This window comes from Rhynchophorus ferrugineus, unplaced genomic scaffold, assembly GCF_030347505.1.
Source record: "Rhynchophorus ferrugineus isolate W39M unplaced genomic scaffold, kcgeb_rfMv2 rfM8, whole genome shotgun sequence".
NCBI classification, from domain to species: Eukaryota; Metazoa; Arthropoda; class Insecta; order Coleoptera; family Curculionidae; genus Rhynchophorus; species Rhynchophorus ferrugineus.
Window position 1 is genome coordinate 24,780,323 of NW_027472587.1, and position 25,243 is coordinate 24,805,565.

The 25,243-nt window shown below is 31.7% G+C and overlaps 1 protein-coding gene across 1 annotated transcript in view; it reads left to right on the top strand.

Annotated features, from left to right (window-relative positions):
* LOC143200605 (orexin/Hypocretin receptor type 1) overlaps positions 1 to 25,243 on the top strand; it is a 1,081,956-nt gene that overhangs the window by 380,942 nt on the left and 675,771 nt on the right. The window contains exon 2 of the mRNA XM_076411106.1: positions 20,882 to 20,927. The gene's annotated coding sequence lies outside the window, so the exon portion shown is untranslated. The remainder of the gene's footprint in view (positions 1 to 20,881; positions 20,928 to 25,243) is intronic.

A 25,243-nucleotide genomic window follows, 5' to 3' on the forward strand; every position in this document is an offset into this window, starting at 1 on the left:
AACCCAAACCCAAACCCAAACCCAAACCCAAACCCAAACCCAAACCCAAACCCAAACCCAAACCCAAACCCAAACCCAAACCCAAACCCAAACCCAAACCCAAACCCAAACCCAAACCCAAACCCAAACCCAAACCCAAACCCAAACCCAAACCCAAACCCAAACCCAAACCCAAACCCAAACCCAAACCCAAACCCAAACCCAAACCCAAACCCAAACCCAAACCCAAACCCAAACCCAAACCCAAACCCAAACCCAAACCCAAACCCAAACCCAAACCCAAACCCAAACCCAAACCCAAACCCAAACCCAATTACGTATATTAATTCATGTTATATTTATAATGTATGTTAATATAATATGTATATTTTATATGCTATACCATCGTACAAATAAAAATTCGAATGTATAGTAAAAAAAGGTAAAATGTTATCCTTAAGGCTTGTAACTCATATGAACCTTTCAGTGGAATCTCTCGGATTATTGGGTAGCTCTAACAAAAATATAAGGACGTTGCATCTGGCTTTGGATTTATCGAGATAAATTCTGGTATTAGTTTGTTTATTACCATAGGGAATTATTGTAAAATGAGCTAAATATCACGTAGGAGTATAATCTTTAAATAATTTTGCGAACCACGTAATCTTGTTTGTAAGAGAATGTATTTGTGGTTTTTATTAGTAAATTAAATAAACTCTATTTATTCATAAGTACGTTTTAATGCTTAGCGTATTGTCTCTTTGATTATACCTTAACTCAATATGCACTAAACGAAACGTCGCAACGCTACTTTTTAGTGAATTTAAGGTTATATTGTGTATTATTTTTTGAGTTATTTCAGTAACCTTGCGCGTACTAATATTCAATGTAGTTGCAACAGGCTTACAATATTTTCAATAAAAACCGCGGCGATTTGAAATTTATTAAGACAATGCGTTAAAATAACATTTACCGGTTTATAACCATACTCATAATATTTTGAAGAATTTTGCAGACGTTTGACAAACGGATTACTTTTACTGGCTTATTCGCTTACTTGTTCGAACTTGGCAAAGAGCATCCTATCTCTTTTTAATTAGAATAAAATTAGAAGGAAAACATTGTCTGATTGTAAAACAAATTTACAACTTTCGAGAGGCTGAAGTGAGTGATGAAGTGAGTTCACTGCTGTTTTGAATACATTGTAGTTTCTATATTGCTGGTTTTAGTATTTCGTATTATATATGACAATGGGTCTTATCATGTTCATTAATTTCTGTATGAAACCTAAACCAATTTCTATATTAGGCTTAGTCGTATTATCGGCATATTTTACACTATAGTATATTATACCTATCATGGTGTTGTTACACATTTGTAAGATACTGTACCATTCCATTCACAGTTTCAAATTCTTCATGTAATTCATTTGACGATGGATTGTTGAATTGATAACATTACAAAAAGGGGTTCCGGGCGAATTAGAAATGCAAGATTATTAAAATCACATGTTTACTCAGAATTGATTTAATTTGCAAAAATGGGCTTTTTGGGTCTCCATTCAACGAGTAAGCTTTATCACATAAACAGTCCAGACAAAAATTGTAGACCGTGAAGTTATCTATAAAAGTTGCCTCTGCATTCTTTTTCACAAAACTGACCGATTATTAGAGTAAAAATACCATTTTTTCTGACTCTTGTACATTTTTTTACGCATTTTTCTCATTTAATTTATAATTGTTCTCCGAGTATTCTTACCAGTTTCTAACTCTATTCGAATTTTGGTGAGGTTATCTTATTTTTTGGCTAAGTTGAGGGAACTAGGAGAAAAAATATTATTTAAATGTATTAGAATTCAACAATTTTTAAGAAAATCTCTTTGTAGCTTTTGAAGTGAAAATGTAGATGTACCCGGTATTGAATTAGCTTGTAATATTTGGGTAAAGAAAATGCACAATTTGTTATTTAAAAGATTATTTTAGTAATATCCTTACAAACTTATAGGTACGTACAACGTCTTTCGTTAAGTTCGTGTTAAGTTATGAATACTGCTTACTTTTGCTTTACTTGGCTTTAGTGATAACATTTGGATTCATATATTGTCTGTACCTAAGTACAGCTCGATAAGTTTGAAATTCCTCTCTGCTATAATACACATATACCAGGCAATGAAATATTGATAAAATTACATTGTCAAATCAAATATTCAGATATCAGAACAAAATTATTATTATTTTAATTATATTTATATATATATATATATATATATATATATATATATATATATATATATATATATATCACCAAATGTTAGTTAATTCTTACATTAGAATGATTTTATTGCTGTGAATAATGACCGATTTTCAAACTATATGGCTAGATCGTGCCTTTAGAAGAAGATTTGAAATTAAAAATTGTTAAAACAATTTTCCGATTTGGAGAGAAAATGCGCAACTGGTTTGAAGTATGCCCAACCGATGTATAAATACTTTAGGGAACTTCAAACCCTCCATCAACATTAGAAAATTTAATTCTAACGCAAATTTAGCAAAAATAATCTATATCAAGCTACGCCACGCGCAGATTTGAAGCATTTTAGCGTGCATTTAAAGTTACAGCATTTAAAAGAAATACGTAGAATTGCCACGATCTAGCCTATTACTAAACTTACAATTTTATTGCCCAAAACTATCCAAAAACAATAACTGTTAAATATATGATTTGTGTCGATACAAGATCCAGTGTAGAAAAGAGGATGAAAAGTTAGTATAGGGCGCTGTAACTTATATCGAGTAAAATACCAGGGATCTAAATAAGGCTTCTCTTTTGTTCCAAGGCCATAAGTGGGGTTATTAATTCCGTCTCGACCACAAGTGATTCGTAACAGGTTGTGGGCCAAGAAATCTTGGTATCAATCAGAAGAAGTAGTGGGGGTGCTGGGGAATGGAATTTAGGTAAAGTTTGTGTTCGGTATATCGATATATATTATATATGTATATACATATATATATATATATATATATATATATATATAAATGTATAACCCACATTTATATATATACAAACTTTACCTAACACGTGATCTTGAGTTATCAGCAGGATAGCAGAAAATATTGTAATAAATGTAGTAAATACTAATGGAGTAATCAAGAGTTCAAAATATCAACCAATCAACGGGTAATTTTTCATTATCAGTGAAGCACTAATAAATTAGTGACATGGGGTCCAACAGAATTATCGATAGGATAAAGAAACATAAAATAAAGTTTGTTAGCAGAGTTTAGTTACAAAATATTATGATTTTTGTATAAAAATTAATTCAATTGGGACTTAAGAAAACGGATAAACCTTATTCTATATGCATACCGGCTAAAGCAACCAGGGGTCCTTTCTACAGCAAGGAGAGGAGAACAAGTAGAATCGGAGAGTTAATTTGTTCGAATATTTGTGGGCTAATAAAACCAATATCTGAAGATGGAGGAAAATATGTCCAGACAATACTAGATGATTTCTCCCATTTTACCAAAGTAAAAATCCTGAAGAAAAAAAATGAAGCCGAAGACTATTTGAAACAATACATTAATGAATTAGAAAGACAGCATGTCGTAAAGGTAAATGCATTCAGATTAGACAAGGGCGGTGAATTTAGCTCAAAATTATTTCTGCAATTTTATAGGAAAAAGGGGATTCGTTTAGAATATAAAATAGCTGTATACGAACTAAATAGGAGACCAACCGCAGCATTGCCAAGAGGAAAAACACCATCAGGAATATATCACCGGCGAAATGATCTAAATAAACTTAGAATCTTTGGATGCCAAGCATGGTACACTATCTTACCAAAAAGTAACAATCTAGACCCAAAAGCAAGAAAAGCTGTGATAGTGGGCTATACAGTAGGAGGATGTAGATTGTGGCTGCCTGAGAAACTAATGATCATAATATCCGGAGACGCAATATTTGATAAAAGTAGATCATATAAGACGTGCATAGAAAATTCCAGGGAAGAACCTGTAAATAAACCGATGCTTACAGTTTTGCAAGAGGAAGAAAAAAACAAGAATGTGAGTGATGATGAAGAAAAAATTCAAGAGTAGATAACAGACAGTGATGACGAACCTGACAAAAATTAACCGATCTTATCTAAATAGGAGGAAACCCTAGAGGAATGGAAAAGGAATGGACAAAGAGACCAAGGAAATTAAACGAGCTATATGTCGCCTATTCTCTGCTAACTCAACAGATAAAATAACACCAACAATTGAAGGTGATGATAGGTTTTCATTAAAACGAGCTAACGATAAGAGAAAGTTAAATAAACTAATGGATCAAGAACCTGATTATTTAGCTTCAACCGGAGACTAAGAAGGAAGCCCTAGGCAAAATTAATTAAGATATGATAAAGATGAACAGCACTTACAGTTACAGACATATTAGGATTTGATTCTAATGAATCTGACGTAGAGGAAAACAAGAATAAAACAAAGGGAACTGTGAACAATGTTAAAGGAGAAAACAAAAGTAAACATCTATTAATAACTGATTTAGATTATAGAGATATAGAACAGAAGAAATCTCGTACAGCAAAATAATGGTTTGAAAGGGATATATTTTAGGATCTAATTGATGATAAAGTTGAGAATGGCGATTTAGATAAATGATTGAAGAATATAAAAGAAGGGTGCTAAAGTAATAGATGAAGGTGATAAAGTTGGAAAACTGGACAAAGCAAAACTAACAAAATCAAGTACAATATTAGAAGCAGAAAATATGGATACTGGTAACTAATTCTTATGATACCTCATTGATACCAGAAGACCATGAACTAATGTAAGGCGGAACTTGAAGGAGCAAGCTATGAAGCCTGGAATGGTAACCAACTAGGAAGTTTTGATGCATTCATGCCATTTCATAAAGGCAACCCAGTAGCATGGAAGAAATTCATTCGATGACAAATGTGTATGTTTGGCAGCCCAAGGACAAACTAAATAATCTGTATTAAATTGGACGGTGTTTTGGCGGCTATTTCCATGGTTGTGCATGTTGTGTATGAAGTTTTTTTCATTCTTCAAAGAGAGAATTCTCTAAAACAGAAAATTGATTGTTCCCTTTGTTTATCACATAATTGTGCAAATATATTCGATTAAAACATTAATTAAAATTAAATTCTCACCATGTAGATATGGAATAGTTCAATTTAAATGTTTTGTTTATAATGTTAATTAGGTTAAGTTATGAGATATATTTTTATTTATGTGGGGTGTTAAATATATGGCTTGTGTCGATACAAGAGCCAGTGTAGAAAAGAGAAAGAAGAGTTAGTAGAGGGCGCTGTAACTTGTACCGAGTCTGTATAAAATACAAGGGATCTAAATAAAGTTTCTCTTTTGTTCCAAGGCCATAAGTGGTGTTATTATTTCCGTCCCATCCCGAATCATAGGGAATCATCATATCTGGGGTACAGCCAGCTATTTTATATTATCTTATTAATGACTAACTTGTGAATGTTCAAATAAATTTTTAGTTATTTTGTTTCCTCAGCCAAACATAATTTTTATTTTTACTAATAGTTTATTGGTCTAAGATTCTTAATACCTAAATTATACGAATCTTTTCTGTTTTACTACTGAATACTAACCTTACTGTTCAATTCTGAGGAGTGCGTCAATTTTGTTCAGTATAGGTATCAACATTCATGTCCGGACCTTGTCAAAAGAAGAAATTAAAAATGATTTAAAATATATATTAGAAGCGATAGAAGATATTAAAAAGTATACCTTATAAAAATCTTAGTTAATTACTATAAAAAATATTTTAGATTCGCCGTGAACTCACTATAAGTTAAATGATAGTTTAGCGTTTCAGATGGCAGTAATTGGGTTTTAATCTAAAAGTTTTTCCAATTAATTTTAAATTAATGCTAGATTTCTTTTTTAATTTTTAATGGAATATTTACGTCTGGAACTTTTCCTTTCAAATTTATTTAAATTTCGTTCTTTATTCTATGTTATAATCGACAATTTGAATTAATATTTTATTTTTTTAGTCTGTTTTCTTTCATTAGAAGAACCTCTCGACTTTAGTGATATCATATATTAGAAAAGAAACAAGATATTTATCAAGCCTACAAATTAGATTTGAAGGATTTACCAGGGATGGTGTAACTGTTTATTACGTTTGTAACCAATTTCATGAAAAAGTCTTACTTCACTTTAAAGCTTCACTTTTCAATATCTGTCATTTCTTCGAAGTGTGAACTAAAATAATTTCAGCACTAACTCGAAAACTTTTTCTTCAACTTGTAGAAAATAGTGACTGAAGGTGATCAAATACTGTGTGAAGGTTAGAGCAATGATGCTCCATCGATTTCAACATGCCAATACAGGCTTCGAAGTTTTTAAAGTGGTGATGTTGTTACAGAAAATAAAATGAGTCTGGACTGGCAAAAAATTGAAGACGAGGATTTGAAAGTATTTGATACCCGATTCGCCAGGAATACGAACAAAGAAAATAATACAAAATAAAGGAAAAGCATTCCAAAGATTTGCTGGACCTACACTGTGATACTACATTTTCTGCTACTAATTACTTGAGTACATATGCCATTCCCCCAGGAGGCAGTAAAACAAGCAAGATGGGAGTTGTGCTGGTGAATTGAGAAGGAGGCCGCATGTTTGATGGCCGATATAAATCTGGGTAGATTAAGGGAAGAGTTTTGGGCAACAAACCGAAAAAGTATGAAAGAAGAGCGGTAGAGTAACCAATCTGCTCTATCCACTTTGCACGTCCGTCTTTGAGAAAGTTGGGATGATTGTAGGGTACTTGATAGGTGGATAGGAAAGTGATCACTACGATATAGATCAGGCGGAGGGTTCCATAAGAAAGTAGAGAGACTAAGATAGGCAAGATGAAGGTGACGTCTATATGGAATAATTTCCCCAATGCTAGGTAGATGTGAGTGGGTGCACCAATGGGTGTAAGTTTGGGTGCTCCAGAATTTCAGAAATGATTTGTCCCTTTTAGTTAGGGATTGTTGAGCCCTATGAAAGGTGATGGGCGTTAATGATGAATGGGAAGTTGAGAGATTTTGGATGAAATGTTTATGGAGGGAGAAAGATGCAGCATATGGTATGGCAGTGGAGGTTGTATCTGATAACCATAGCTTGAAGCTTCGTATTAAAGGTAATTCTACGCAATTTATTTATTCCAAACGGTTTGGGATCCTCTATGATTTCCTCATCAGTACACAAACAGGAGTGTGTGAGTTGACACTATAAGAGATAATGCAATTTGGTAATCGACAACGTAATTAGCATGCCGAATATTACTTGGAATGTGAATTGGAAGGAAATCGGTAATTCATAAGACCATTTTACAATTTTGGCCCAAGTTAGAAGCAGAGCCAAAATTGTAAAATTTCGATTGCCCATATCTCGGAAACTATAAGAGATAATGCAATTTCTTAATCGACAACGTAATTAGCATGCCGAATATTACTTGGAATGTGAATTGGAACGAAATCGGTGATTCATAAGACCATTTTACAATTTTGGCCCAAGTTGGAAACAGAGCTTAAGGTGTGAAATTTTGATAGCCCATATCTCGGAAACTATAAGAGATAATGCAATTTGATAATCGACAACGTAATTAGCATGCCGAATATTACTTGGAATGTGAATTGGAACAAAATCGGTAATTCAAAAGAGCATTTTACAATTTTGACCCAAGTTAGAAGCAGAGCCCAAATTGTAAAATTTCGATAGACCATATCTCGGAAACACAACTCACGATAGGTTAAAACACCACGGCAGTGCTTAAGGGTGGGATGAGGTTTTACAGAGACTGGATAGTTGAAGAGGGACTATAAGGTTTTCAATTTCATTGATTGTTCGTCGTTTTTTGCAATAATGGGAAGTGTTCTTATTTGTTCATACATCTAGCATCTTTTTCTGGACAATAATTCCCGAATAAAAGAAACAATGGTTATTTGTGGGCTGAATTCCCATATTCTACAATTGGCCTACCACAGCTTGGGGCAATTGTTAAAGACACCTATTATATGGATAGAAGTATGATCAACATTTTAATTAAATATTTTGAAAATATATACGAAAATACATTAATTTTCTATTGTTAATGGCATTAAGTAGATTGGCATGTCAATAAGTTCCCTTTTATTGACAACACGAATTAACATTTTTACTTTTCTACAATAATACTGTTCCTATACGAGAATAAATGTAATAATTATAACTTGTTAATGAATTCCTATTGTAACACTTTAGGTTTAAATATAATACAATACATTTAAAGTAATACTAACAATTCAATGAAATACTTCCCTAATACTATAAAATACAAAATATTTATAATACGTACCAAAGGTAAAAATACAATTATAATATTCTAGAGGCCATTTTTTAAAATCATTCTCTAATTACACATTATCTACATAAGCTGAATTATATTTCAAAGATAAATAATAAATAAATAAATAAACTTATAAAAAATAAACCAATAAACCAATAAAAAAACTTCCACTTTTGCCCTTTACAATTTTTTTGACCTGTCTAAATAACAAAATATAAACAATGCTTAATTATTATCTTTATAGTTACAATATCTTATTGAGGATGCAGCACGAACTTGACTTCAAAAATAGAATTATTTTTAGGTTTAACATATCACTAAGGTGTGTTCTTATATTATTTTATACATAATTTCGGTATTATATCAAGTTAAGATTATTGGTTAGAGTGATCAGTTATGATACTGGATGATTTTAATAAATTTTGTATCATGGCCACAAGTTTTGAATTGCCTCGAACATTTCGAAAGAAGCTGTAAAACATGTTATGTTAAGTTATGTTATTTCAGATTCATTTGGACTGCTCTTCCATTACCAATAACTGGTTTTAAAAGAATATGTTTGTACTAACTTGTTACAGATACTCGTTTTGCTACTGCAGACAAAATTACTTGCTGTTGCCAATGTTTAACTTCTATCCAAATTTTTATTTTTCGATTGGTATGTCAAAAGTATTTCTAAATAAAGCATGTTAGGTATTTAAATGCACTTATATAGTTACTATAATGAAGGGTTTACTATTTAAGTTACACTGGAAGTAGATATTTATTATCTCAGCTTTCAGCTTGTTTAAAATGTGAACTACAAACATAGTAGATTTTTAAGCCTCCTCTGATGTAGAGAAGAATGAAATGCCTTCATTCCAACAATACATTTTTAAAAAATTCTAGGAATTGATACAGAAGATGCTTAAACATGCTTGGAAATACTACAGGATATATCCCATTACCAATTTTTCGAAAAGCCCAGTATTTTTAACAATTAAATTAGTGGATATAAGTTTACTTCAATATTTTTCAAAGTAAAATTTATCTTTTAGTATGATTTTATACTTTTAGCCGCCTACAGGCAAACAAAATATGTTTGATATGTGCCAATTTATAAATAGATTTGCGTCGAAAAATACGTAAATCATTTAAGCCCGGAGGCTGACAAAGATTACTCATTATGGAAAGCAATTCGGAAATCTTAAAAGGTAATTATTAGAGCACTGCCTTTTAAAAATGATCAAAATCACTAGTTTCGATGCAATGAAAAATTGAATTTTTTGTAGAACATTTAGCTGACGTATTCTAACCGAATGATATAGAATCCCCAACAGATATAAATTCTGTTTATCAGCCCGATATAGCTGTATATCTGATTTTTCGAAAGAAAATTTCCACGGAAATTGACAATAACTTCAATCCAAAAAAGGCTTTTGGAATTGATGATATTACACTTAGTATATGAAAAGATCTACCACTAAAAGCAATTATCATGTCATAATAGTCATGTTGACATACATAGTCAATGCTTCTTTGAGACTAAACCACATTTTGCAATGTCTTAAGTTTACTCAAATTATTATGCTCAAAAACCTGACAAACAGGCAGAACAACTCAACAACAAAAAAACAGTAATTGGTACATTTTCCGACGACACAGTTTTCATGGCAAAATATATATCCCTGTCTAAGGCTATAGAAAAAGTACAACTACCGATTAAGAAGATCCAGAAATGGACAAGAGACTGAAAAATACAGCTTAATAGCTGTGAATCTGTCTATGTTAATTTTGCGTTGCGACGAAATGATAATAACCTAATTACATCACTTGACGGAGGTTTAATTCCTCAAGCAGAATCATCCAAATACCTCGGAATATATCTCGATGGTAGGCTAATCTGGAAACATCATGTTAAACAAAAAGCAGAGCAGATTAAACCCAAAGTCAAGCACCTGTACTCAGAAGATACCCTCAATTCGAAATAAAATCAAAGAGATTGGTTTATTAGACGATCATAAACTCAATTTGCACCTACGGTGTACAAATATACTGTTCAAGAGTAGCACCGCACATCCGAAGCAGACTCCAAAAACAACTCGATGAGACGGTCCAGTGGTTACATTTCTGGAGGTTGCAGGTCAACCCACAGAAAACCCAGGCCATCTTCTTCCACAAGAAGCGTTTTGCACCGAGCATTTTGCGTCTTAAAATCGAGAACGCCGAAATCCCATGGTCAGAATAAGCCACCTATCTCGGTCTTGTCTTCGATCGCAAATTTAGGTGGAACTCCCACATTCAAAAGTCCCTCCATAAAGGTCAAGGTATTGTTAACTTGCTGTTCCCGCTTATCAACAGAGCCAGCAGGCTTCCTCTATCTATAAAATCTCTCCTGTACAAGATGCTGGTTCGATCAGTCGTTCTATACGGCTCTAGTGTCTATCTAAAATACGTCTCCCCTAGCCAGGTGGAACGTCTCCAAGTGTTTCAAAACAAAATTCTCAGGAGAATTATCAATGCCCCATGGTTCGTCAGGAACAATCAAATTCATAGAGGAATAGACGTCCCCCAAGTTCGCGATTTTATATCCGAGGTTTACTCGAGATATTTCTCCACTCTTCGTCTCTCGGACAATAGATCTATTACCGAGCTGGCCGATATTTTAGGCCAATAACTCATTCGGCTCTTCGTAGCCTTATTCTATCACAGACGACACTACCCCGTCGTGCTCTAACTCCTAATTGTCTCGACCTTCTCCGGCGAGCGATTAACTCATGTACCGCAAGCTGCGTGGTGTGATAACGACGCCACGTCCTTGCCTGGCCTTGTGTCTCTTAACGGTGTTACCGGTTACGGGCACCCTCCTCACTAACAGTAAGAAGTATCAGTTAGGGTCATTGGATCAGCTGATAGGGTGGGGTTTAGTGGGTAGCCTAGAGGCAGTCTCCACATAACCAGTCCAACTCGCTTATTCTTACGGGTCTTCCCGACCAGGTATCCGTAACAGGATTCCCCTACCCGGTTCCAGGCCAAAAAAAAACAAATATACTGTTACACTAACACATCAAGCGAACTAATAATCCAGCGCACCCAAAACAAAGTTCTACGATAAATTACCATATGCCTTGGTAATTTATTGGTAATTTATTTATTGGTAATTTAGCCACATAATCAATGAAGAACTGCACATTGACCTCGAAATCAAATGGATACATGAAGTGATCTAAGATTTCGCCTTAAAACATGAATTAAGTTTGCTAAATCACAGCAACGTGGAAGCAATACAGTTACTGGACAACACGCAGGAAATCAGAAGATTGAAGCGAACCAAACCACACGAACTAGTTTAGTCTATAAGTGTATTTTTAATTTTAGCTTAAGTTGATTAATTTTATTCTAATTTGCGAAGTACAGCAGAACAGTAGTGATAAATTAATTTCTAAATTAAGATTATACTAAGCATATAAAATGTAATATGTAATTAATAAAAAGAAATGTGCCAATTGAAGATCGCCTTCTATATCTTCTCTATATTCTGTGTATAAACATTAATTACTAGAAGTGAAAAATACCTTCTGTTACTGAAAAATTATCTTTGCAGTGTTTTCACGTTCGTTTTAAACACCGCCGTGTTCTAAACGGATCTAAGTTGTACTATTAAACAAGATTGAAGTACCTGATAAGCGTGTTTTTTATTTTTCCAAGACGGTTATACGTCGAGCTCTCCAGTCTGCTGATGCAAAATTCGATTAAAGTTCTTCGTATCAAACTGTATATTAAAGCTGATAACTCTTAGCGTTAATTCCCGTTGAAAAATTTAGGGACTTAAAATTGGCTTAGGAAGTTGCTGCAAATTGGGATATTTCTGCAGGGTAGCGATACAGGAACGAAATATCAGGTATATATAATGTATTCGCGAAATATAAACTAATAATATTACAGGAAACCTATATTTAGATCCTTAAATGAGGATACATTAGATGTTGTTATGTGAAGTTAAGTAACCGCTACGTATATTAAATATCAAATTAAATTCAGGACAAAGCAAAATTTGTTGTTTTTGTCCATTAAATAATTAGCGTAATATAAAGCTATTAAATGTATTAAACTTATTACGTAACATCTAGAGTTAAGTTAAAATGAAAAGCAGAATGTGTATTATTATAATTTATTGTCAATATTGAGCTATAAAAATGAATTATTAAAACCTACTTAATATGTTATACATACCAAATTAAATATTAATATTTGAATTATTATTATAGTTATTTTTTTATTTTGGATTTATATAAATTACTTGTTATATATTAACTGCTTGAATCTATTATGGTAATTATTCTGTCACTTCAAAAAGGCGTTTATTGATGAAAGTTGGTAGAATACATACTAATTAAAATACTTCCTATTATGTTCTACAATATTTTTCCATCTATTCGGATATATTGCGAGGCTGTGTTGAATGAACGATGTTCTAATCTTCTAAAAAATTGTAATCTAAATAGAATAATTAAACAAAAATGTAATCTAATATAATTTATTTTAACATTATAGTACATATAATATATATCACTGTATATTTTATTTCTTCTGCTACTATTTGTGTACATAATTCTTCATAAAATTAATCATTGAATTCTGCCTAATGCTTTTACCATATCTACAAAACAGTTAGTATTCATTCTCTCCTCATATTTTCTAACCTAATGCTCATGCTTAATTCTGAAAAATTACAATTATACTGTAAACACAAATCTTTCACGCCTGAAAAAAAAAGCACCTAGGAACCCTACCTCATGGATGGCCTGGAAAAGGTTTCAATGTAAACAAAAAAAATGGAACCTACAAACTATTATACCTGTGTTCTTAATTGTAGTTTTAAGTCCTTCGATACATATAGTATTAGATGTACTATAATGTTAAAATAAATGATATTCGATATCATTTTTGTTCAACTATTTTATTTAGATTAGAATTTTCTTGTATATCAAAGCCAATTTGAACTAAAACTCAGAATTGATGCGGCAACATTGCAATACTTCAACGTCACAAATATCCATGACGCATTACTAAAAAAGCTCTGAATAGACTATACGTATGCTGGTTACGATAAAATTTCTCATATGAACTGTAACAGTGTATTCTTGTAACAAGAGGCACAACTTAAAATCTGTTAAAAGCTGTTGCTGTTTTTTTGCAACAACACGTCTGGTAGATATGTGCAGTTTTGTTTGGTTTTAATATACACCTTATAGATCACGTCATATACCTGTAAAGTAAGGCAGTAAGAATAAATGAAAACTTTGCCCTTAGAATGGTTATAGTAAGTCCACTTCCCATCGTCAATCACAATACGCTAGCAAGCAATGAAACCGCCATATAAAAATGCAGAAATGGCTAATTATTCTATTGTAAAGCACTCTAAGAGTTCTTTGTGAGAATGAGCTGATTTTTCGTCCAATAAGTTTTGTAATTAATATAATTTATTTTATAAATTTTTTAGTTTTACTAAATTCCACATTTGCTATATGATCTAATAGCATTACCATATGTTTCTAAAACTGTTTGAGAACCTTCGTTATCGATGTCTTCAAATCATATAAATAAAGTAAGAAATATTGAAAATACATTATGAGCCACCCATGACTACATTATTCCGTTTACATTAATTGCTCCTACTTGTTTACTAATAGGTTATGTGTGTTTCTTACTGTGCAATATTTAAAATGAATGAATGAGCAGTTTGTTGTTCGCTTCTTCTTTCGAAATAGAACACGAAATTCAAAGAAAATGATAGTTTCTGCTTCATTTTGTTATATGACGCCATTAGTATGCTGCTGGATATTCTAAGAAATCGGTGCATTATTAAATTCGGTGCTTGGTTAAAATGTGACTAGTGAAATTCTGAACGGTGAAGGGTTTCATTTGAATTAAATTAATATTGATGATTCAAAAAGAGATCATGTCCCTACACTTCTCTTTAATCCCTACGCATTATATTACAGACGCATTCGGCAGTATTCGTGGTAATTATCAATAGCTGTTTTCAGTATCCAAGTTGTTAGTCGGATTAAGTAACCGAAATAAATTTAGTTACTAAAAAATAAAGTACATATGAAGAAATAAAGTTGGAGTTCGAGCAGCAATGGTCTAGAAGTTTATCAAAGTATTAATTCATATTGCTTGCCGGATTCCGGTTAAAAATATTTCAATAAATAGTAAAGTTACAAAAGGTGAATTCAAGTTTCTGATGAAGTCAATAAATATTCGTATTTCAAGAAATACTACTAGTTTACGGACTCCTGAAAGAACAGAAAGAACTACTTAGCGGCGATCCAATAATGTTTGCATTTCTTCGGCATTGTGCCATGGTGTTTCAGCCAAGCCATCCGAACCGGTGGTAAAAGAATCTCCAGGCGCTTTCTCTGGTAAGTACACTGCGTGCGATATAACTTCCCATTCGAGCTTTCGAGCTTCGGCCGACCGTCGTGTTCCATGAGAACGAGAACTTTACGCCTGTTACTAGCTATAGTTGATAGCTGAAGTTCTTCTGAAAACGCACTTGTTCGCGAGCTGGTCGACATATTGGGAGCTTAGCACCCAATATGTGCGAGTCAATAGAATCTCCGGGTCCTCGCGGCGGCCCGATCAGCGGGTGCCATATCCCCAAATATAATGCAGGAGCAGTAGCGATCCACAGGAGTCAACTGTGAGGCCAGAGGCAGTCCCACATAACCCGATTCAACTTGTAACTCCAGGACAAGTCACCGCGACCAGGTATGCGTCATGCATACCACAGCCTGGTTTTAGGCCAGAAAAAAATCTATTGTTGGCCTTAATTAACGTCTGTAGACATCTGCAGCAATAGTGTTGTTTGATTTAAGCAACTCGCAACATACTTCATTTTGCTAATCCCACTATATGCACAGCAATTCTTTACGGCAATGAATATTCCGCTTCAGTGCCGATATGGATAACTCCCTTGAACTAACATATGGCTTTTTGGTCTTAGAATTTTCGTGGTAAAGCATTGTTATCAATCAGCTTGTACGGTAGAAATTTTCCCTGTTTTTCGATCCTGCATTCCGGTAAATTTCATGTAAATATGCCAAAGCAGTTACTTCATTAACTGCTTAGATGTCTAGGTGTATTTTACGAGTATGACTTTGTTTTTCGTCCAATAAGAGCAAGACTTTCATTGTCTTTTAACTGTTTAATTCTCCAGACCGTTCTTTATCATTGACATCAACATCTTTAAATAATTACATCCAAAACCAACAATTGGGGTATGACAGACCGGCATTACATTAAGTTTCTAAAAGTGTTTGATGGGCTTCTTCAGCAGATTCACTTAAATCAAGTATTAGTTACTTGTATTAGTTCAAGTAAAATATATTGAAATAGACATTTTTAGCGTTTCATGATTAGATGTCTCTATTCACTATATAACTCAATGATACTAAGGGAAATATTATTTATGGAGAGAAATATCAAAATCACCGCATCTAGTAGACAAATTAGGTAGTTTAACAGGTGTTTGTATCAATATTTGGAATTTTCACCAATAGATATATATTTGCGAATACTTACTATATTTAGGTATATTATTTATTTGTTTAATAAGACAAACTATGATTGTTTCTAATTACTCAATGATTTCTTAAAAGAAATTATCAAAGCGTTTATATTTGATAACAAAGATTAGCATAAGATGAGGCATAAAAATTAACAACTGTTATATTAATTTTATATAGAAAACAAAACGAAAAGGTTGAAATTGATGCTGGATGTTCCATGGAATTTGTAAATTATAACGTGCTTTGGATTATGACGACGGATAATGTAAGAGTTTGTTCCCAATAACATAATATTAACCCAGTATAAGCATGATTCCTACCGTCAATAAAACAAATTACCATTTTTTTTTCTTTAATAAAAAATAGTATCAAATATTTAATTTAATGCTTGTTCTAAGGATAAATTTGGTAAAGTAATAATAAATTTGTTACGCTTTACGACTGGCTCCTTTAAATTTAACATAGTTTACTGGATTTTGATCGAAAGCATGGCGGTACAGATTGAACATGTACCAAAACTGGTACATGTCCTAGTCTATGGATTTTTAACAGAAACATTGTAATTTAGTGCTACCAAAGGTGATCTGAAGTTACTCTGAATTACAGAAATTTAAAAACATCGAGATTCTCACTAGAGCATATCATAGAAATCATAAAAAATAATAAATTTGGGTACGGATAGTTAAGTTCAGTAGATCATCAAAAGCAAACTGAAGAAAGGATATATAATCGATAATTACAAATAATTGTATTAAAATCGGAAGAGAAGTCAGTGTAGTGTTGTCTGGTTTAAAACACGATGATTGGGGTGTTGGACGAGTAGGTCGGCATTATCTTTCGTGTCGTCTATTAAGCAACTTTCTATCTATTTTTATTAAAAAAATAATTCAAAGTAACTTAGAAGTATTTGTTTCAATCCCTGATAATTTTATGACCTACCTAATATATCGGGCGGTATTTAAGAATAAAACTGTATAACAACAATGCAACAATTCGTAACTATATTAGCGGACCGGACAGATGGTGTCCTGTCCAAATATTGGCTTTTCGTTGGAATAATTAATTTATCCAAACAACAAATAACTGGAAATTCGTAACAACTGTGAATTTGTAATTGCGATAATCTTATGGTATTCGTTCTATCGTCAAAATGCATAGTACCACAGGAAAGAAAATACAATTTTTGGGTGCCTTTAAATTCAAGAACAATTTGTATTTAAGAGTTTTCAGACTCAAAAAGTTACGAGAGGGAGGGAGAGTTATAGAATGTTGTTACTTCTTTTAAACCCGAAAATTAAAAGGAATATCAAAAATTAAAATATTCTTAGAACATCACTTCAGCGTTACCTATTGGGTCAAACCGTAAATCAATCATTCCGGGATTTACTCAAAGATCTATACAAAATGTCTTCATTAAAATAAACTAAATTAACAGTAATGAAGCTACTTATTAGAAAAAGAAGACAATGCCGTTAGGGTGACATTTATTCCACAGTTACTCGAAATACTTTAATGGAATTTAGGCAAAAAATATCTCAGTTCAAGCAGTAAAGGTGACAAAAGGTGGACAAATAGACTTATAACATCCTAGCCTTAACATATTCCAATCAGAAAACCTTTAAGTTTTGAAAAACATCCCTATTCCATGGGTTCATGCTATAAGCGTTACAGTTTAAGATGTAACGCCACCAAATCAGGTGAAAACCAAATTCCTATGAATTAACATTGTCTAATGTAATTTGGTCAGAAGCTTACACAGCAGCCATCAAAGAAAGACTATAATAGATGAGTTTCCCAATTATAGACTATTAGAATGTTGAGTCACCAAAATTTGGTAAGCCGTTTCGCATAGGGTATACTATGGAAATGTGGATAAAACTGCGCTATTCAAAATATCATCAGAGTCAAACTGCGGAATTGAGGTATAGGCGATACCCAAAAATAATTTTGCAACAACTGCACGTTTTCCAGGAGAGACCGCGACTACCTAAATACCTCTGATTGTTTACAATCGTTACATCGACATGGTCCTGTGTATTTAAAGAATGTGACACGTCTAGACATTGAGGTTTCGTTTATATTAATATAGGATTAAACTCATGGAACCGTTTTATTTCATCGCTCAATCACAATGTTCCATACGTTATTTATTTATTGTTTAAATTGTTATTGTTTAAATTGTTTTCCTAGATCAACAATTAATATTTAATTATCATTACAAGTGACACACTATAGCCTATTTAGCGACAATCTATAGTTCCGTTCTCATACTTTACATCCATTCACTCAGGCACTTTTACACAAGTTTTCAGGGTTTGGTCCTCTTCAGTCTGGTAACAAAGCAGTACCTCAAGCGCCTCTGGATTTTAATGGAAGTGTATCCTAGCTTCGTATTTCTCACTGAATCTTTTATTGCGTTCCTTGATTGTAGGCGTTTTCGTGTCACCAACGAAACCTTCATTGTGTCCACTGAGTTGTGCGATATCTTGTTCTCGAATACTTGAATTTTCTTTAAAGTCGTTTCCCGGGTATCCAGCTCCACAGCTCCTGCCACCTGATTTTAGATCAGTATCTTATTGTGAATTGACATTTTGGAATTTCTTCCAATATAGGAGCCAATATAACTGTTTAAATATTTAGCACTATTTACATATGATACTATAGCACCACTCAATTTCAAGATAGGTGGATTGTTTAGTTTATGCTATTAAAATTAATAAAAATAGACCTTATGTATTATTATTATATTTTATTTGACCCAGTCTATTAGTTTATCGCTAGCTGCTAGTAGTCTCTTTATGGATGATTCTTGGTTAATGCCTACTGCTATCAGCGTTATATCGTAATTCCTTCCTGTTTTGATATGTCACTAGTATAAAGCAGATAGGGCATAGATCCCAGTACGCTGCCCTGGTTAGATTCTTGTTATTTCAGAATATTCTTCTTCTTATTATTTAATTCCGTAGAGACTATTGGAGATGTATGTTGTTAGTATCTCCACATATTGCTGCGGCAGCATTTTCTTTAATTTATATCTCAAGACCTGGTGCCAAATTTCATTAAAAGCTCGTGCCACATTTAGCAAAACTAAAGGGTATATTTGTTTTTCTTCCAAAGAACCGCTCAATGAAATCCGCTATGGATCTAGGCGATTGTTAAATGTTTTTGTCGGAATCCTAACTGATACTCCGGATTTAGATACCTTTGTTTTATTGCTGGACTTATTCTCTTGAGTAATATTTCCTCGATAAGTGTCGACGCAATTGTTAGTAGAGATATAGGTCAACACAATTTGATCTCATTAAGTTGTTTACCAGGCATCTTAATTACTTTCGAGACTTTCCAATATGCTGGCACATATTTCAGTATAAAAGCTGGGTTATATTTTTAACTAAGCTTTAGTCTGACTTTTCTAGGCAGTTGTTCGAATCGAATCCCACTGACATTTTGGGTTTAGGTTTATTGTCATCTCATTGGTTAGTTCTCTTGTGGTTACTGGTATAATTTGTAGTTTTAAGTTACTAGTTATAACGTGGACGTTCGATAAAATAAAATCGTTTTTTAAAGTACATTAAACTCTATTTCTTTAAACCGTTCACAATTCATGACATACAAATATATAAGATATGACGTCAACAATTTTATTTAAAAATTTAATATTCAAATTGAATAAAAATGAGTAAGATTTTTTATATACTGCTACATATTAGGGATAATGATTTTTTTCAAAAATTATCGATATTTTTGCCGATATCATTTTGGCCGATATATCGATAAATCGATATTTTTCGTTATTTAAAACAAAATTAAAGATACTTCCTAAAAATTATAAGACTGGTACTTAATTTTAATCTTTTTAAAATATCGGTATATAGAAATACCGATATTTTTCTCGCCTATCGACACCCCTACTTCACATAAACTAATTAAACCAAATGGAATTGGAGAAGTCACCCTCCATGAATCATACCACTCCTTTAAAAGGAATCGCAAGGTTAACTAAATAAATCGACTATTCACTCTAATGGCACATCCAATTGTTTCCTTAAATCGCCCACACAAACAGCAGTTGGTTGTTTGCCAAATTCTCGACAGACTTCTACTTTCTCCTCTAATACACAGAAATAAACCAGGTAAAGCAAAGCGGAGCCAATTTCCATTCATAGATAGTGAGAAACTTTATTTTTTGTAAAAGATAGTCATTAAATATATACTGTTTAAATTGTTTGTTCCATTTCGTTATCAGCTGTGTTGTTTTCTTTAATTTTCTTGAAAAACTTGACACTATTAGTTCAGTATTTATTCCATGTTTATCACATTTATGCCTCGGAATCTGGAAAAAGTTAGTGGTTCTTGACATTCATCGCATATTCCTATTAAGGCTGGTACTATAACTTTAAGCAATCAAAATATATGAGGTGGTATAATATAGATATAATCTTAGTAGTATTTTGAGCTCTCTATTAACTATAACTAGGTAGTTATCTAGAGAGTGTGTCTGAATTACTAATTTAGTTCCTGTTAGTTATTGTTTTATTGTTTTTTATTTCGTTCTTGAAGTTCTTGATAGTTCCCTGTTTATAGTCTTTTAATCCCCTATACTCCAAATATTATCAAATGAATTGTTCTGGTTTCTCTCTCTATACTATCTAAATTTGTTCCATATATTATGATTCACTGTTTGTTTATTCAACGTAGTTTTCTCAACTTAGGAAATTCTTCTGTCAGGTTTCTTAACAATTTTTTCTATTCAATGAATATTTATTTACTATACATTGCGTTTTTTTGTCTGTCCTACTTTATTCTGTTGAATTACTTATCACTAATTTTAAATTGGACGCTAATTGCTTTGATTTTCTTTTTTAACCATTTTATTCCTTATTCGTTCTCTTACTTTTATTTATTTTATTCCCTTTTTCTAATTTATCTTATGTTATATTCACTGTAGGTATTCTTATTAATGTTTTTTTTTCCAGAACTGGCTGCTGACATCTACTGAGAGACAAAATATTTTTAAAGCAGGTAAGATAGTACACCAACACTAAACACTATCTTAAACTAGGCCCAAATAGAAATACATTTTTTTGTTATTAATTAATAACATTTCTTGGCATTACACATTTATGGTAACATGGCTTTCGATATTTCGATTGTTTGCCTAAGCTGTTCGAAAACTGTGTAGTATTAATGAATTTGATTATCTCGTTTTTGTTTCAAAAATTTCAATGTAAAATTCGATGTCAATCGTTAAAAAAGTCGATGAAATTCTTTTGATGTAGTTCAACAATTTTTTCTGGCTTTATAGTTATGGACCTAAATATTGTCCATAAAGCATTTCTGAATAATTTAATAACAGAAAACTTGAGTTATAACTGAATTGTGAACCGCGAATGGCGGGTGATTAAACAAAATAGTTAGAATTGATAAATCTTAATGTGTTTTTAGTGAGTCAACAAAAATTTAATTTTTGTTTATTTATATATTTTGACTATAGTTTATTCTGGTAGTAAGTGTCTGCAAGTATTCTAATTTTATCAGAATAATTAAATATCGCCCATGGAATTTATATTCATAAAGTCGTTTTGAAAAACATTAAAAAAATATTTCCGTTCTGTATCCATTATAATTATAATGTATTCACTTCTTTACTAATAAAATTTTAGGAATTGTAACAAGCATATTTAATTTTATCTTTCTCGACATATATTTTGAGATTCTTTTCCATCTGGTGTTATAAGTTAATGTAAAACAGTCTAAAGAAATGGAACGAAATCAAAATTACACCTAATTATTAAAACAAATTATTATTCAAACAAGGACGATAATGTGTTCTGGCATATTTTCCCTTTTTTTCTCCATCCCAAACGTAGATCTATAAAAAGTTAACGGGTTAGTAAAAACGATTAAAGGGTACGCCATATTAGCGTTGCTGCTCAAAATTTACAAATGGAAAACTGATTGTTTCCGAACTATAGTAGCAGGAAAAATATGAGAAAAATGTTGCTAAAAATCGCCAGGAAGTATAAATCTATAGTGGATATATCTCGTTAGTATAATCCGTGTGAATTGATTTACCGTGTAATATGTTTTGGCGTCATTTGAATATGTTTTTGCTAGATAAAAAAAGTAAGGTAATCCAATCCAATCGAAACTGGTTTTGGGACTTTATGATTAGACTTGGGTATTAATTAATAACGATTAATATATAAGTAGAAAAGTAGTTTAAGTTCCGCTAGTCACTATAAAATGTATAAAGGTTTTAGATTTCATCCGGTGAACCGGAATCAACCTAGAAAAAGAAAAAAAATTAGTGCGTCATTGACGATCTGTTATCAAGGTATTTCTTAACATATTTTGCTACGGCTTTGCCGAAAACATAGCAGTTCAGACTGTAATTATTTTTAATTAATATTTATTCCAGAATTTGTACTTATTCATACATCGATGGTAATCATGTTCCGTAGATTTCAACATTGGAACACTCGTTTAGACATTTTAAAATTAACGATTTTGATACTAATGATAAACAGAGTTTTGGATAGCCAAAAAAAAAGTTGAAGACGAGGATTTGCAGGCATTGCGCGAGAATAATCTATGCAAAATGCAAAAAGAATATTCAGAATTCTTAGATATAATACAAGAGACTACAATCGTGTGAAGAGCATGGGTGTTATTCAAAAACTTGAATGTATGCCTTATGAATTGAAGAAGAACTACAGAAGACAGTGATGATGGTTTATGATCTGTATTTAGTGGGATCAACTTGGTGCAGCTGTAAGATACTAAAACCTCAGAAAATCCTCAATGGAATCATTATCGGTTAGAATTTGTGTATTGGATCCGAGACTTGCGCGAAAAATGGCTGAAATACGAGCAAAGACACAAGAATGTTATTCGTCTGCTGAAAAAAGCTTGACCATATGTTGGTTGCTATATTGGTGAAAATATGAAAATGGAAAGTGCTACCCCATTCGGCTGATATTTTACAAATCTTTCTCCCTCTGATTATTACTTCTTCTGACATATTAGTCGCGCCCTTCATTTCTTCTGATGATACCGAAAATCGACTAATTCATGAACAGCCCCAAGAGCTATATGATTCCTTCCATGTATAATCCGTAAATTTCTTGAAACATGAGAAAAAGTAGCGGCTATAGATGGACAATAGTTGAATAAAATAAATTGTATATTGTATTGTAATAAAATTTCATAGTAAAAAAAATATCAAACTAATTTATAAACCTAATATTTATTTATATCTAACTTACAAGAGACATACGAATACACAACGTAAAGTTATTTGATTGACAACAAATTCCAAGAAATATACATCGAACTAAACTCTGCCGATGCCCAATATATGAGATACGGACCGACTTCGGAATCACTTTGATAGATGTCGCATAAAACAAATTGTCCAGTCATGGCAAAATATTTCATATATCCATTTCAATAAAGTAAAACGATCCGTTTCGTTTTTCAACTTTACAAGAAATTTTACGAGAACCTGTCAAGTCCACTTATCCTTATGTGACCGTAACCCTTGATAGATATATACATGGATAGTAAATATTATTCAAATATATATATATATATATATATATATATATATATATATATAAAGTAATGGCAAAAAATTTGTCACAGCTTACTTTGTTAAGAGCTTAACATTTATATACAGATTTAGTTTCGAGAGATGTAAGAGGGTCAACCAAAAATATATAGACGTCATATAAGATGAGCTCTGATATAGGCGGCAACATCGCAGTTCCGCTCGGTTATTAGTTATAGCTTATAATTACGCATTAGTTCCATAAAATAATATGAAAGTCACATAAGGAGCCGATTGTTTTGTATTATTAATTTGTATCATTCCGTACAGAAATGAATATTGACAAAATCAATTAGGTTGAATTTTATTTTATATTATTTTGATCTTAATTATAATGTGATTATATAATATTATATCTCATTAATAGCGATCATTGAATTTAAGTGGCATATAAGGTAGAATTAATTAACATAGTTGGCATTCAGATTGTTGGCTTATAATAGTAATTTCCATACTGGAATTTCTGAATATAAAATATTTTAGGCAATCGTAAATACAAACTGAAAATAAAATAGAAACGAAAACGAATAATCCAGTATGTTAACCAATAGGTATAAAACTGTTACATACAAATAGTAAATTAATTTTAGAGCATATTTGTTTCGGAATCTGACAGACAGAATCTGACAATGTCAATAAAGACCTTTATATGCTATTGTGATTTAGTTTTATCATAAATAAGGATTAAGAATGTATTAATTCTTCACTATTTAACTGATTGAAATATTTTAACCCGAATATGTCAAGGTATTTCTTTTACAATATTTAGTAATAGTTATAATATATTAATGAACTATGATATATATAGTTTAAAATACATTAAAATAATTTCATAATTTGTTATATTATAATTATTTGTTATAACCCTTATCCTTTCGCTGTTATTTATTTCTAAGTTATCTATATGTATCTAAATTTGTGTCAGATATGTGACTTAAATTTTATTCCATAAGTATTCTTTGTTTTTTTCTACTAGATATATTTACAACTAATTACTGCAAATTAATAGAGTGTAATGTTCTTAAGCCTGCATAATTACACACAAATTAAAATTCATTATTGCCATAATATATTAGGCATATGTAATACACAAAATATATTATTTATACTATCGACCACCTATACAATAATATTTTATTACTAGATATGTGATATTTTATATTATGTCATATATTAATGTTATTATAAATTCTAAGAATTTATTCTGCCGGGATTCTGTTAAATCGCTTTTGTTTACACAAAATAAGTTTGTCGATACATTCCTTTTAACAACTAATTCATTCAACGCATATCAATCATATTCTTAAGACTTAAAGTAAGTGCCTATAATGCATAGTTATTGTTTTTTGTCCTGTTTTTTCCCTCTTTTTTTCTAAGTAGTGGAAGTTAAAATGTTAAATAATTTGCTTTTAATTATAACAGAAATTAGAGCTATACACATATAATGTAATACCCCTTAATTTTTTAAAAAAGGTTTATAAAAATGTCAGTGGTAACCATTTAGAATTATATAACAGAAACAAGTACGCCTATGAAACTAAAAATATTGTCCATTTTTAAAAATAACAATAATAAAATTATTAATAATAAAATATTAAGCGCAGTCTACTGCAAAATTAACTTATTTAGGTTAACTATTACGAAAATGAATTTGAAATTACTACATTATATATAGAATAAATGTTGTTAAAATATTAAGTTAATAAATAATTACAGTAACACAAAT